The sequence below is a fragment of the Triticum dicoccoides genome, chromosome 2B, assembly GCF_002162155.2.
Source record: "Triticum dicoccoides isolate Atlit2015 ecotype Zavitan chromosome 2B, WEW_v2.0, whole genome shotgun sequence".
Taxonomy (NCBI): domain Eukaryota; kingdom Viridiplantae; phylum Streptophyta; class Magnoliopsida; order Poales; family Poaceae; genus Triticum; species Triticum dicoccoides.
Window position 1 is genome coordinate 268,664,787 of NC_041383.1, and position 13,124 is coordinate 268,677,910.

Here is a 13,124-nt window from a genome sequence, read left to right on the forward strand (position 1 = left end):
TTGCCTCTAGGGTATATTTCCAACAGTCTCCCACTTGCACTAGAGTCAATAATCTAGTTCAAATCGCCATGTGATTAACACTCACACGTCACATCGCCATGTGACCAACATCCAAAGAGTTTACTAGTGTCATTAAACTAGTTCACATCATCATGTGATTAAGACTCAATGAGTTCTGGGGTTTGATCATGTTTTGCTTGTGAGAGAGGTTTTAGTCAACGGTTCCGCATCATTCAGATCTGTATGTACTTCGCAAATCTCTAGGTCATATTGTAAATGCTGCTTCCACGCTCCACATGGACCTATTCCAAATGGTCGCTCTACTATACATATCCGGTTTGCTACTCAGAGTCATTCAGATAGGTGTTAAAGCTTGCATCGACGTAACCCTTTACGCCGAACTCTTTGTCACCTCCATAATCGAGAAACATATCCTTATTCCTCTAAGGATAATTTTGACCGCTATCTGGTGATCCACTCCTTGATCACCTTTGTACCCTCTTGCCAGACATGTGGCAAGGCATACATCAGGTGCGGTACTTAGCATATCATACTGTAGAGCCTGCGTCTAAAGCATAGGGGACGACCTTCGTCCTTTCTCTCTTTTCTGCCGTGGTCGAGCTTTAAGTCTTAACTTCTTACCTTACAACTCAGGCAAGAACTCCTTCTTTGACTGATCCATCTTGAACACCTTCAAGATCATGTCAAGGTACGTGCTCATTTGAAAGTATTATTAAGCATTTTGATCTATCCTTATAGATCTTGATGCTCAATGTCCAAGTAGCTTAATCCAGGTTTTCTATTGAAAAACATCTTTCAATAACCCTATATGCTTTCCAGAAATTCTACATCATTTCTGATCAACAATATGTCAACAACATATACTCATCAGAAATTCTATAGTGCTACCACTCACTTCTTTGGAAATACAAGTTTCTCATAAACTTTGTATAAACCCAAAATCTTTGATCATCTCTTCAAAGTGTACATTCCAACTCCGAGATGCTTACTCCAGTCCTTAAAAGGATTGCTGGAGCTAGCATACCTTTTAGCATCCTTAGGATCGACAAAACTTTTCTGATTGTATCACATACAACCTTTCCTTACAAAAACTGGTAAGGAAACTTGTCTTGACATCCATCTGCCAGATTTCATAAATGCAGCTAATGCTAACATGATTCCAATGGACTTAAGCATTGCTACGGATGAGAAAATCTCATCATAGTCAACTCCTTGAACTTGTGAAAAACTCTTCACCACAAGTCGAGCTTCATAGACGGTGACATTACCGTCCATGTCTGTCTTCTTCTTAAAGATCCATTTATCTCAATGACTTGCCGATAATCGGGCAAGTCCATCAAAGTATGCTTTGTTCTGATACATGGATCCTATCTCGGATTTCATGGCTTCTAACCATTTGTCGGAATTTGGGCGCACCATCGCTTCTCCATAGCTCGTAGGTTCATTATTGTCTAGCAACATGACCTTCAAGACAGGATTACTGTACCACTCTGAAGTAGTACGCATCCTTGTCACCCTACGAGGTACGGTAGTGACTTGATCCAAAACTTCATGATCACTGTCATAAGCTTCTACTTCAATTGGTGTAGGCGCCACAAGAACAACTTCTTGTGCCCTTCTACACACTTGTTGAAGTGACGGTTCAATAACCTCATCAAGTCTCCACCATCCTCCCACTCAATTCTTTCGAGACAAACTTTTCCTCGAGAAAGGACCAGATTCAAGAAACAATCCCTATTGCTTTCGGATCTGAATTAGGAGGTATACCCAACTGTTTTGGGTGTCCTATGAAGATGCATTTTATCCGCTTTGGGTTCGAGCTTATCAACCTAAAACTTTTTCACATAAGCGTCGCAGCCCCAAACTTTAAAGAAACGACTACTTAGGTTTCTCCAAACCATAGTTCTCACGGTGTCATCTCAACGGAATTACGTGGTGCCCTATTAAAGTGAGTGTGGTTGTCTCTAATGCCTAACCCATGAATGATAGTGGTAATTTTATAAGAGACACCATGGTACGCACCATATCCAATAGGATGCAACTATAATGTTCGGACACACCATCACACTATGGTGTTCCAGGCGGTATTAATTGTGAAACAATTTCCACAATATCTTAATTGTGTGCCAAAGCTCATAACTCAGATACTCATCTCTATGATCATATCATAGACATTTTATCCTCTTGTCATGATGATCTTCAACTTCACTCTGAAATTACTTGAACCATTCAATAATTCAGACTTGTGTTTCATCAAGTAAATATACTTAGTATCTACTCAAATCATCTGTGAAGTAAGAACATAATGATATTCACTGCATGCCTCAGCACTCATTGGAATGCACACATCAAAATGTGTTACTTCCAACAAGTTGCTATCTTGTTCCATCTTACTGAAACCTAGGCCTTTCAGTCATCTTGCCCATGTGGTATGATTTGCATGTCTCAAGTGATTCAAAATCAAGTGAGTCCAAACGATCCATCTGCATGGAGTTTCTTCATGCATATACACCAATAGACATGGTTCGCATGTCTCAAACATTTTAAAATGAGTGGGTCCAAAGATCCATCAACATGGAGCCTCTTCATGCGTTTTATACTAATATGACTTACATGGCAGTGCCACAAGTAAGTGGTACTATCATTACTATCTTATATCTTTTGGCATGAACATGTGTATAACTACAATCGAGATTCAATAAACCATTCATTTTAGGTGCAAGACCATTGAAGGTATTATTCAAATAAATATAGTAACCATTATTCTCCTTAAATGAATAACCGTATTGCGATAGACATAATCCAATCATGTCTATGCTCAACGCAAACACCAAATGACAATTATTCAGGTTTAATACTAATCTTGATGGTAGAGGGAGCGTGCGATGTTTGATCACATCAAACTTGGAAACACTTCCAAGACATATCGTCAGCTCACCTTTAGCTAGTCTCCGTTTATTCCGTAGCTTTTATTTCGAGTTACTAACACTTAGCAACCGAACCGGTATCTAATACCCTGGTGCTACTAGGAGTACAAGTAAAGTACACATTAACATAATGTATATCCAATATACTTCTATCGACCTTGCCAGCCTTCTCATCTACCAAGTATCTAGGGTAATTCTGCTCCAGTGGCTGTTCCCCTTATTACATAAGCACTTAGTCTCGGGTTTGGGTTCAACCTTGGGTTTCTTCACTGGAGCAGCAGCTGATTTTCTGTTTCATGAAGTATCCCTTCTTGCCCTTCCCTTCTTGAAACTAGTGGTTTCACCAACCATCAACAATTGATGCTCCTTGATTTCTACTTTCGCGGTGTCAAACATCGTGAATACCTCAAGGATCATCATATCTATCCCTGATATGGTATAGTTCATCACGAAGCTCTAGCAGCTTGGTGGCAATGACTTTGGAGAAACATCACTATCTCATCTGGAAGATCAACTCCCACTCGATTCTTTCAACTATATTTTCTCTAGGAACATATCTAAACAGTGGAACTAAAGCGCGAGCTTACGACATAATTTGCAAAGATCTTTTGACTATGTTCAGGATAATTAAGTTCATCTAATGAACTCCCACTCAGATAGACATCCCTCTTGTCATCTAAGTGATTACATGATCCGAGTCAACTAGGACGTGTCCGATCATCACGTGAGACGGACTAGTCATCATTGGTGAACATCTTCATGTTGATCGTATCTACTATATGACTCATGCTCGACCTTTCGGTCTCTTGTGTTCCGAGGCCATGTCTGTACATGCTAGGCTCGTCAAGTCAACCTAAGTGTTTCGCGTGTGTAAATCTGGCTTACACCTGTTGTATGTGAACGTAAGAATCTATCACACCCAATCATCACGTGGTGCTTCGAAACAACGAACTTTCGCAACGGTGCACAGTTAGGGGGAACACTTTCTTGAAATTTTAATGAGGGATCATCTTATTTACTACCGTCGTGCAAATAAGATGCATAAACATGATAAACATCACATGCAATCAAAAAGTGACATGATATGGCCAATATCATTTTGCTCATTTTGATCTTCATCTTCAGGGCTCCATGATCATCATCGTCACCGGCATGACACCATGATCTCCATCATCGTGTCTCCATGAAGTTGTCTCGCCAACTTATTACTTATACTACTATGGCTACCGGTTAGCAATAAAGTAAAGTAATTACATGGCGTTGTTCAATGACACGCATGTCATACAATAAATAAAGACAACTCCTATGGCTCCTGCCGGTTGTCATACTCATCGACATGCAAGTCATGATTCTTATTACAAGAACATGATCAATCTCATACATCACATATCATTCATCACATTCTTCTTGGACATGTCACATCACATAGGATTCCCTGCAAAAACAAGTTAGACGTCCTCTAATTGTTGTTTGCATGTTTTACGTGGCTGCTATGGGTTTCTAGCAAGAACGTTTCTTACCTACGCAAAACCACAATGTGATATGCCAATTGCTATTTACCCTTCATAAGGACCCTTTTCATTGAATCCGTTCCGACTAAAGTGGGAGAGACTGGCACCCGCTAGCCACCTTATGCACCAAGTGCATGTCAGTCGGTGGAACCTGTCTCACGTAAGTGTACGTGTAAGGTCGGTCCGGGCTGCTTCATCCCACAATACCGTCGAAACAAGATTGGACTAGTAACGGTAAGCATATTGACCAAAATCAACGCCCACAACTACTTTGTGTTCTACTCGTGCAAAGAATCTACGCAATAGACCTAGCTCGTGATGCCACTGTTGGGGAACGGAGCAGAAATTCAAAATTTTCCTACGTGTCACCAGGATCTATCTATGGAGAAACCAGAAATGAGAGGAAGGAGAGTGCATCTACATACCCTTGTAGATCGCTAAGCGGAAGCGTTCAAGAGAACGGGGTTGAAGGAGTCATGCTCGTCGTGATCCAAATCACCGGAGATCCTAGTGCCGAACGGACGGCACCTCCGCGTTCAACACACGTACAACCCGGTGACGTCTCCCATGCCTTGATCCAGCAAGGAGAGAGGGATAGGTTGGGGAAGACTCCATCCAGCAGCAGCACAACGGCGTGGTGGTGGTGGAGGAGCGTGGCAATCCTGCAGGGCTTCGCCAAACACCGCCGGAGAGGAAGAGGACTTGGGAGAGGGGGAGGGCTGCGCTAGAACTTTTGTAAAGCTCCCATGCGCCTCCCCACTATATACAGGGGTGGAGGGGGCTGGTTTCTTGGCCTCCAAGTCCATTGAGGCGTTGGCAAAGGTGGAAGGAAAGAAATCCCATCATTTCCTTCCCCACCGATTGTTATCCCCCATTTTTAGGGATCTTGATCTTATCCCTTCGGGATATGATCTTATTCCTTCTAAGGGGGATCTTGGTGCGCCTTGACCAGGGGTGTGGGGCCTTGCCCCCACTACCCACGTTCATGTGGGTCCCCCATGCAGGTGGGCCCCACTCCGGAACCTTCTAGAACCTTCCCGGTACAATACCAAAAAACCCCGAACATTTTCCGGTGGCCAAAATAGGACTTTCCATATATAAATCTTTACCTCCGCACCATTCCGGAACTCCTCGTGACGTCCGGGATCTCATTCGGGACTCCGAACAACATGCGGTAACCCCATACAAACTTCCTTTATAACCCTAGCGTCATCGAACCTTAAGTGTGTAGACCCTACGGGTTCGGGAACCATGCAGACATGACCGAGACGTTCTCCGGTCAATAACCAACAGCGGGCTCTGGATACCCATGTTGGCTCCCACATGTTCCATGATGATCTTATCGGATGAACCATGATGTCAAGGACTCAATCGATCCCGTATACAATTCCCTTTGTCTAACGGTATTGTACTTGCCCGAGATTCAATCGTCGGTATACTGATACCTTGTTCAATCTCGTTACCGGCAAGTCTCTTTACTCGTTCCGTAACTGTCGGAGTAATTGGACACGAATACCCCAAAGACGGCAAGACGATATTTCAAGACATCGAGGCTAGCAAAGCCCCTCAGTCCATCTACCCGGCCGGCTGCTGACTGCTAGCTGCTGACTACACCACCAGGTCGACTGCTGGCTGCCGACCTCACCACCAGGCCGACTGCTGGCTGCCGACTGTGCCACCAGGCCGACTGCTGGCTGCCGACTCCCCGGCCGCCCATGCCAACTGTTGGCTGCCGACTGCACCACCAGGCCGACTGCTGGCTGCCGACTGCGCCACCAGGCCGACTGCTGGCTGCCAACTCCCCGGCCGCCCAGGCCGACTGTTGGCTGCTGACTGCACCACCAGGCCGACTGCTGGCTGCCGACTGCGCCACCAGGCCGACTGCTGGCTGCCGACTCCCCGGCCGCCCAGGCCGACTGTTGGCTGCCGACTGCTCCACCAGGCCAACTGCTGGCTGCCGACTACGCCAACCAGCCGACTGCCGACTGCAGCCCGACGCGACCCCGACGTGACGACCGTACCTGGCACTGTTCACGTGACACCCCAGCCATCATGTACAGTGTCACTTGTCCCCTGGCACTATTTATGAAGTGACCTAGGGGACAAGGATGACACCCCACCATGCCTACCTAGCTTACTTCCTAAGCTACCCACATAGCTTACATATCAAGCTAGCCATGCCTATATAAGCTAGCTCCATCCATCCATCAGAAAAGGGACTCACACACTCTCGCGCATGAGCACTCATCTGCTCACGGCCATGAGCATGGCCGGCACTAGCTAGCTCACATACACATATGAGACATATACCAAGCCAGATGCTTATGGCACTGAGCTCAGATACAGCTCTAGGAGCAACTCTGTACCAGATATATCAGATACACTCGGACATGTAGCAGTAGGAGTATTATCTCTCCGGAGAGGTCCAAAGCTGGGTAAACTACCGCGTGCTATTCGCATACCCGCTCCCGGGCCTATCAGCAGCAGTCTTGCCCTCACACGAAGCCACCTTGTGGCATATGTCGTCTTGCACCCCTCGTGAGAATACCACGATATTTGGCGCCCACCGTGGGGCGGTACTATGCTACCGCGCTGCTGCTGGTTTCGCAGTCCGGGCGGGACCATCTTCGTCATCTCCACCGCGGCGTCGCCGTCTCTCCGGTAGCGCTCGGGGGCTCGACACCAACACGCCCTCGGAGCGGCCGCGAGGGGTGGCGCGCCCTCGCTGTCGGTTGTGCCGTCTTCACTGCCACCGTTGCGACGCCGTCCGTCCGTGCGCGCGCCGTGCGCGGGGCCTTGTTTCGGTCGACCGTGGCCATCCACGCGCCGCTCGAGCCTGCTCCTCTCCGCGTTGCGCCTTGTTCCGGCCGACACGCGCGCTGACTCCACCATATATCATCCACACTAGCTAGCTAGATGCTAGTCAAAAGTGGTCAAACCACATCCCATACAACAGCCAGATACGAGTTCCACACAGTCTGTACATTGGTCGGATGATGGCCATACATCATTCAGCTAGCACCTAGACCATGCCCAGGTGATGGTGTGTTTCTGTACCAGCGACGGCACCAACCAGCCGCAGCTTCCCGGTGGTTCCCCGAGCACCTCCCCGCGCACGGCCTCGCCCCCCTGGCGCTCCAACCCTCCGGTGGCGCCGGCCCGTCGTCGCGCGGCCTTGCTCCCAGCCGTGGCGCTGCTCCACCATCGCGCCGTCTCTGCCCGAGCCCGGCCTCAATCGCCATTGCTGCTCCTGCCCACGGCCCCGCCGCCGTTCCGGTCTGCCTCCGCGCTGCTGTGCTTTGGCGATGCTCCAGCCCCGTGTCCGCGCCGGCTTCGTGCCCCGACCCCATCACAGCTTCCCCGCGACCCAGCCTGCGTCGGGCCGGCTCCGCTCGTGCCTCGGCCGATCTCTCTCGGGTCGTGTCCGCGCCGGCTTCTCCTCCCGTACGACTGGCCAGTTCGCCGCCCTGAGCGCCGTCTCCGCCATGCTCAGCCGCCTCGCCACCCACCCGCGCGATGGACCCGGCCCGCCGGCTTCGCTCCACCAGCCGGGTTCTCCACCCCAGCGGCTGGGAAGCCGCCCTGCGCCCCGTTGCCGTCTCCACCAACAACGCCCATCGGCGCCTTCGCACGCCCCGTGCCGACTGCCGCTCGCTCCGCGCCGGCTCCACGCCTCTGCGTGCCTGCGCCGGCTCCGCCCCGCACTCGGCCGCATCGCTGTTGCCCCGGCCGCCGGCTCCCACGCCCGGCCTGCTCCGCCCCCGGCCGCGCCGGTGTCCGTCGCCACGCCTCCGGCCGCTTCCCCGTGCCGGCCCCGCCTTGCCTCCCGCGCCTGCTTGCGGCTTCGCCACCCGCCTTCTCCGCCGCGACCCGGACGGCCGGCTTCGCCGCCCACCGTCTCCGCCGCGACCCGGACGGCCGGCTTCGCCGCCTGCCAGCTCCCCCGCAGCCGGCCTCCCCTGCCGCCGGCTGGTGCGCTCCCGGTCCAGCCACCTGTTGCGGCCGGGTGCCCGGAGAAAAAAGCAGAAGGCCGGTTGGCCACTCGGCTAAAAAAGAAAAAAGAAAGGGCATGGCCGGCTGGAGAAAAGTCTACGGGCCGGCTGCTAAAAGAAAATAAAAAAATGGGGCCGGCTGGAGAAAAGTTTCGGGGTGCCCGGCCGAGTATAAAATGTCCGGGTGCTAAAAAAGAGAGAGAGAAGGATCTCACTACGCAAGACTGCAGTCCAGCCAACTGCTCCGGTCGACCGCCTGCATCGCCGCTCGGCCGGCTGGTTCGTCTGCCCGCCTCGCTGCCTGGGTGACTGACGAGTCGGTCCGGCTGCGCATAGCCGGCGGACGAAGAGAAAAGAGAGGAAGACAAAGTAGTCGCCTGGAGATCCGGCCCGACTGCTCAGTAGTCGGCCCGAATCTCGGGGGCTACACCCAGCGGGTGCGCTGACGCGCCCCCGCGAGAAAGAAGACAAAGTAGTTTTCGGGAGATCCGGCCTGACTGCTCAGCAGTCAGCCCGAATCTCGGGGCTACACCCAGCGGGTGCGCTGGCGTACCCCCGCGAAGAATGCAGACAAGAGAAGAGTTTTGTCCGGCTGCCAGTAGCCGGCAGAAGAGAAAAAGAAGAAGAAGGGCGTTGCAAGACGCCTCACCGCCTGGCCGGTCGAGCCTGACCGGCCGGGGCCCCGCTTCGAGCACCCAGGGGCTCGAAGGCCACACCCAGCGGGTGCGCCGGCGCGCTCCATTAGCGCCGAGCCGCGCCGGCTGTCTTAGGCAAACTCCACCTCGGCTACACGAAAATCAATGTGAGCTCCTCACCTGCATATTTTTGCATCACGCAAGCACGGATAACCCCGAGCGATGCTCGGGGAACTATCTCCGCATTTCATTACAGTTGCATCACTGTTCGCCCCGGCGCCAGCCAGAGTTGGCCCGGGGGCTGGCCGCTTGGCCTGAGACGTTAGTTTCCGCAGACGGCTTAGTAGCGTGCGTGGTACCAAAGGCCCACTCTCAGTTACAGACCGCAGAGCGGCTGTCCGACTGGCAAGAGTGAACGCTGGAGGCCACCCACGCGAAAAACGTATGGAAAGAAAAACGCTTCGGGTGACTCGACCGTTTCCTTTACAAATATCTACTCGGTTGAATCTGCTCCCAGACTTTGAGTACTGTACACTCCACTTCGCGGCCCACTCTTAGCCACAGACCGCAGAGCGGCTGTCCGGCGAGCGAGAGCACAATCCAAAAAGCGGAGCGAACACGAAAAAGATTAAGGGGCTCGGACGAAACCGAGTCGGCACCCTCCGCATAAAACTTGCAATTCTAAAAGCAATCATTTGATATATCTGCGTGGACTAACTTTGTCTTTTTTCATGATCATTTCCACGAAGACTCGCCAAAAAACCTCCGCCCAACTTTGCCAAGTTGCCCGGAGGCTTGGGGGCTACTGTCGGAGTAATTGGACACGGATACCCCAAAGACGGCAAGACGATATTTCAAGACATCGGGGCTAGCAAAGCCCCTCAGTCCAACTACCTGGCCGGCTGTTGACTGCTGGCTGCTGACTGCACCACCAGGCCGACTGCTGGCTGCCGACTGCACCACCAGGCCGACTGCTGGCTGCCGACTGTGCCACCAGGCCGACTGCTGCCTACCGACTCCCTGGCCGCCCAGGCCGACTGTTGGCTGCCTGCTGCACCACCAGGCCGACTGCTGGCTGCCGACTGCGCCACCAGGCCGACTGCTGGCTGCCGACTCCCCGACCGCTCAGGCCCACTGTTGGCTGCCGACTGCACCACCAGGCCGACTGCTGGCTGCCGACTGCGCCGCCAGGCCGACTGCTGGCTGCCGACTATGCCAACCAGCCGACTGCCGACTACAGCCCGACGCGACCCCGACGTGATGACCGTACCTGGCACTGTTCACGTGACACCCCAGCCATCATGTACAATGTCACTTGTCCCCTGGAACTATTTATGAAGTGACCCAGGGGATAAGGATGACACCCCACCATGCCTACCTACTTACTTCCTAAGCTACCCACATAGCTTACATATCAAGCTAGCCATGCCTATATAAGCTAGCTCCATCCATCCATCAGAAAAGGGACTCACACACTCTCACGCATGAGCACTCATCTGCTCACGGCCATGAGCATGGCCAGCCACTAGCTAGCTCACATACACATATGAGACATATACCAAGCTAGATGCTTATGGCACTAAGCTCAGATACAGCTCTAGGAGAAACTCTGTACCAGATATATCAGATACACTCAGACATGCAGCAGTAGGAGTATTATCTCTCCGGAGAGCTCCGAAGCTGGGTAAACTACCGCGTGCTATTCGCATACCTACTCCCGGGCCTATCAGCAGCAGTCTTGCCCTCACACGAAGCCACCTTGTGGCATATGTCATCTTGCACCCCCCGTGAGAATACCACGACAGCAACACATCATCCCGTGATCAACCCTTTGGTCACATTGTGCACATTATGATGATGTCCTACCGAGTGGGCCCAGAGATACCTCTCCGTTTACACGGAGTGACAAATCCCAGTCTCGATTCGTGCCAACCTAACAGACACTTTCGGAGATACCTGTAGTGCACCTTTATAGCCACCCAGTTACGTTGTGCCGTTTGGTACACCCAAAGCATTCCTACGGTATCCGGGAGTTGCACAATCTCATGGTCTAAGGAAATGATACTTGACATTAGAAAAGCTTTAGCATACGAACTACGATCTTTGTGCTAGGCTTAGGATTGGGTCTTGTCCATCACATCATTCTCCTAATGATGTGATCCCGTTATCAACGACATCCAATGTCCATGGTCAGGAAACTGTAACCATCTATTGATCAACGAGCTAGTCAACTAGAGGTTTACTAGGGACATGGTGTTGTCTATGTACCCACACATGTATCTGAGTGTCCTATCAATACAATTATAGCATGGATAATAAACAATTATCATGAACAAGGAAATATAATAATAACTAATTTATTATTGCCTCTAGGGCATATTTCCAACAGAATGCCTGTGAAGTTGTCGCGTTTTGGGAAAGGCCCGGAGCCTGTGAAGAGGGCCAATGCCCGTGAAGCTTGCCTCCCCGAAGAAAGGCCCGGAGCCTGTGAAGAAGGCCAACACCTGTGAAGCTCGCCGCCCGTGACACTCTCACGTAATAATGAGTTGGGGTTGTACACACCCCGAAGTCTCAGGGGTGCCGGCCTCAGGCCCTGCGGCTCCCTCCCACGCCCAGTGGCAGCACTTAGCTCCGCGCTGGTGAGAAGACATCGAAGACTAGACTAGGTGTTGGACGCAGCTTTTTCATTTGCTTTCCGCAGTTGGCTAGTTCATTCTCATTTGGAGTTTTATCGAAACTATCGCCGCCTTTTGACTTGTGGTTCTTTGACTTTTTCGCTCTCCTGCCTCGATTTCTCTTGCGCAAGGGCTCGCGAGGTGGGAGCCCCGGGCGCCCTCGCGAGTGTTCCTGTACCTATCGCTCGAGGTTTCACGGCTCAGGTCCACTACAGGAGCGCCCCTCCAGTCCATGCCTCACGGGCACCATGACACGATTACAGGGCCTGGGTCGGTCGCCCCCACGGTTGAGGCTGGAGATTACCTACGCACGGGCATGCGACAGAAAGGAACAATACCGAAATAACAGAAATAGTACAATAATTGATGACGACAACCCGAACACGCCCCCACGGGGCCCCACACTGCTGTCTTTTTTGCGCAGGAGAAAAGAAAGGAAAGAACAAATCGGGTGAAGCTCGCCCTACGCCGGCCCTCAGGGAAGACTCGAGCCGCCTCCGGAGCTCAGGCAGACTCCCTCTCGCGCTTCACCGGGGCGCGACAGTGGGCAGACCCGTTGCCGCCCTCCCAGCAGGCACAACGGCGTGGAGGCTGACCGCGGCCGCTGCTAGAAGAGTCGCTACCCGAAGAAGAGCTGGTGAAGCTTGAGGAGTCCCGGGCGCCACCAACCACGCGTGCGCTGTCCTCTCCGTCCTCACCGAGGCTGGGTCCCCGGCCACAGTCGTCGTCTTCAGGGCAGCACCCTGCACGGCGACCATCTTCCCCAAACACCCTCACATAGAGGGTGGCGTCACCGTCGAACTTGAAGTGTAGAGTGCACCGGCGGCTCAGGCCACGCGCGCGGGCAAACGTCTGCCGGCCGCGGGTCAAGGCCAGGCTCCCGGCTGCGGAGACCTCCAGCGAAGCCCACAAGGCCCGGCTACAGCAGCCATCTACCTGGAGCCAGAGGCCGCCCAGGGCACCAGCTGGGAGCTCACCTAGGAGGAAGCGACGGAGCTGAAGCCGGGCGCTGGTTCGCTCCGCCGCCCACACAATGAACTCCGGCAGCACCTCCGCAGTATGGAAGCGCGGCCTCGGGTGTCGCACGGCCGGAGCACGCCCCCCAACCATGGCCAGCCGCTCATCACCGCGCAGAGAGCCACCTCCGCGACCGCGGGGGGCCGCCGTGGAGGCCACAGGATGTTTGCGGGGGCGACCTCGACCGCGCTTGGGCGGGGGAGAGGTAGACTCGACCTGGCGAGCTTTTCCTTTCTCTGCGGCCGAGAACTTCCTTCGCGAAGCCATGGAGAAGAAGGAGAAGCGAGAGGGGATAGACTAGAAGGGCGCGCGCCGTTCCGTGCTTATAGCCGGCGAAGGCCAACCG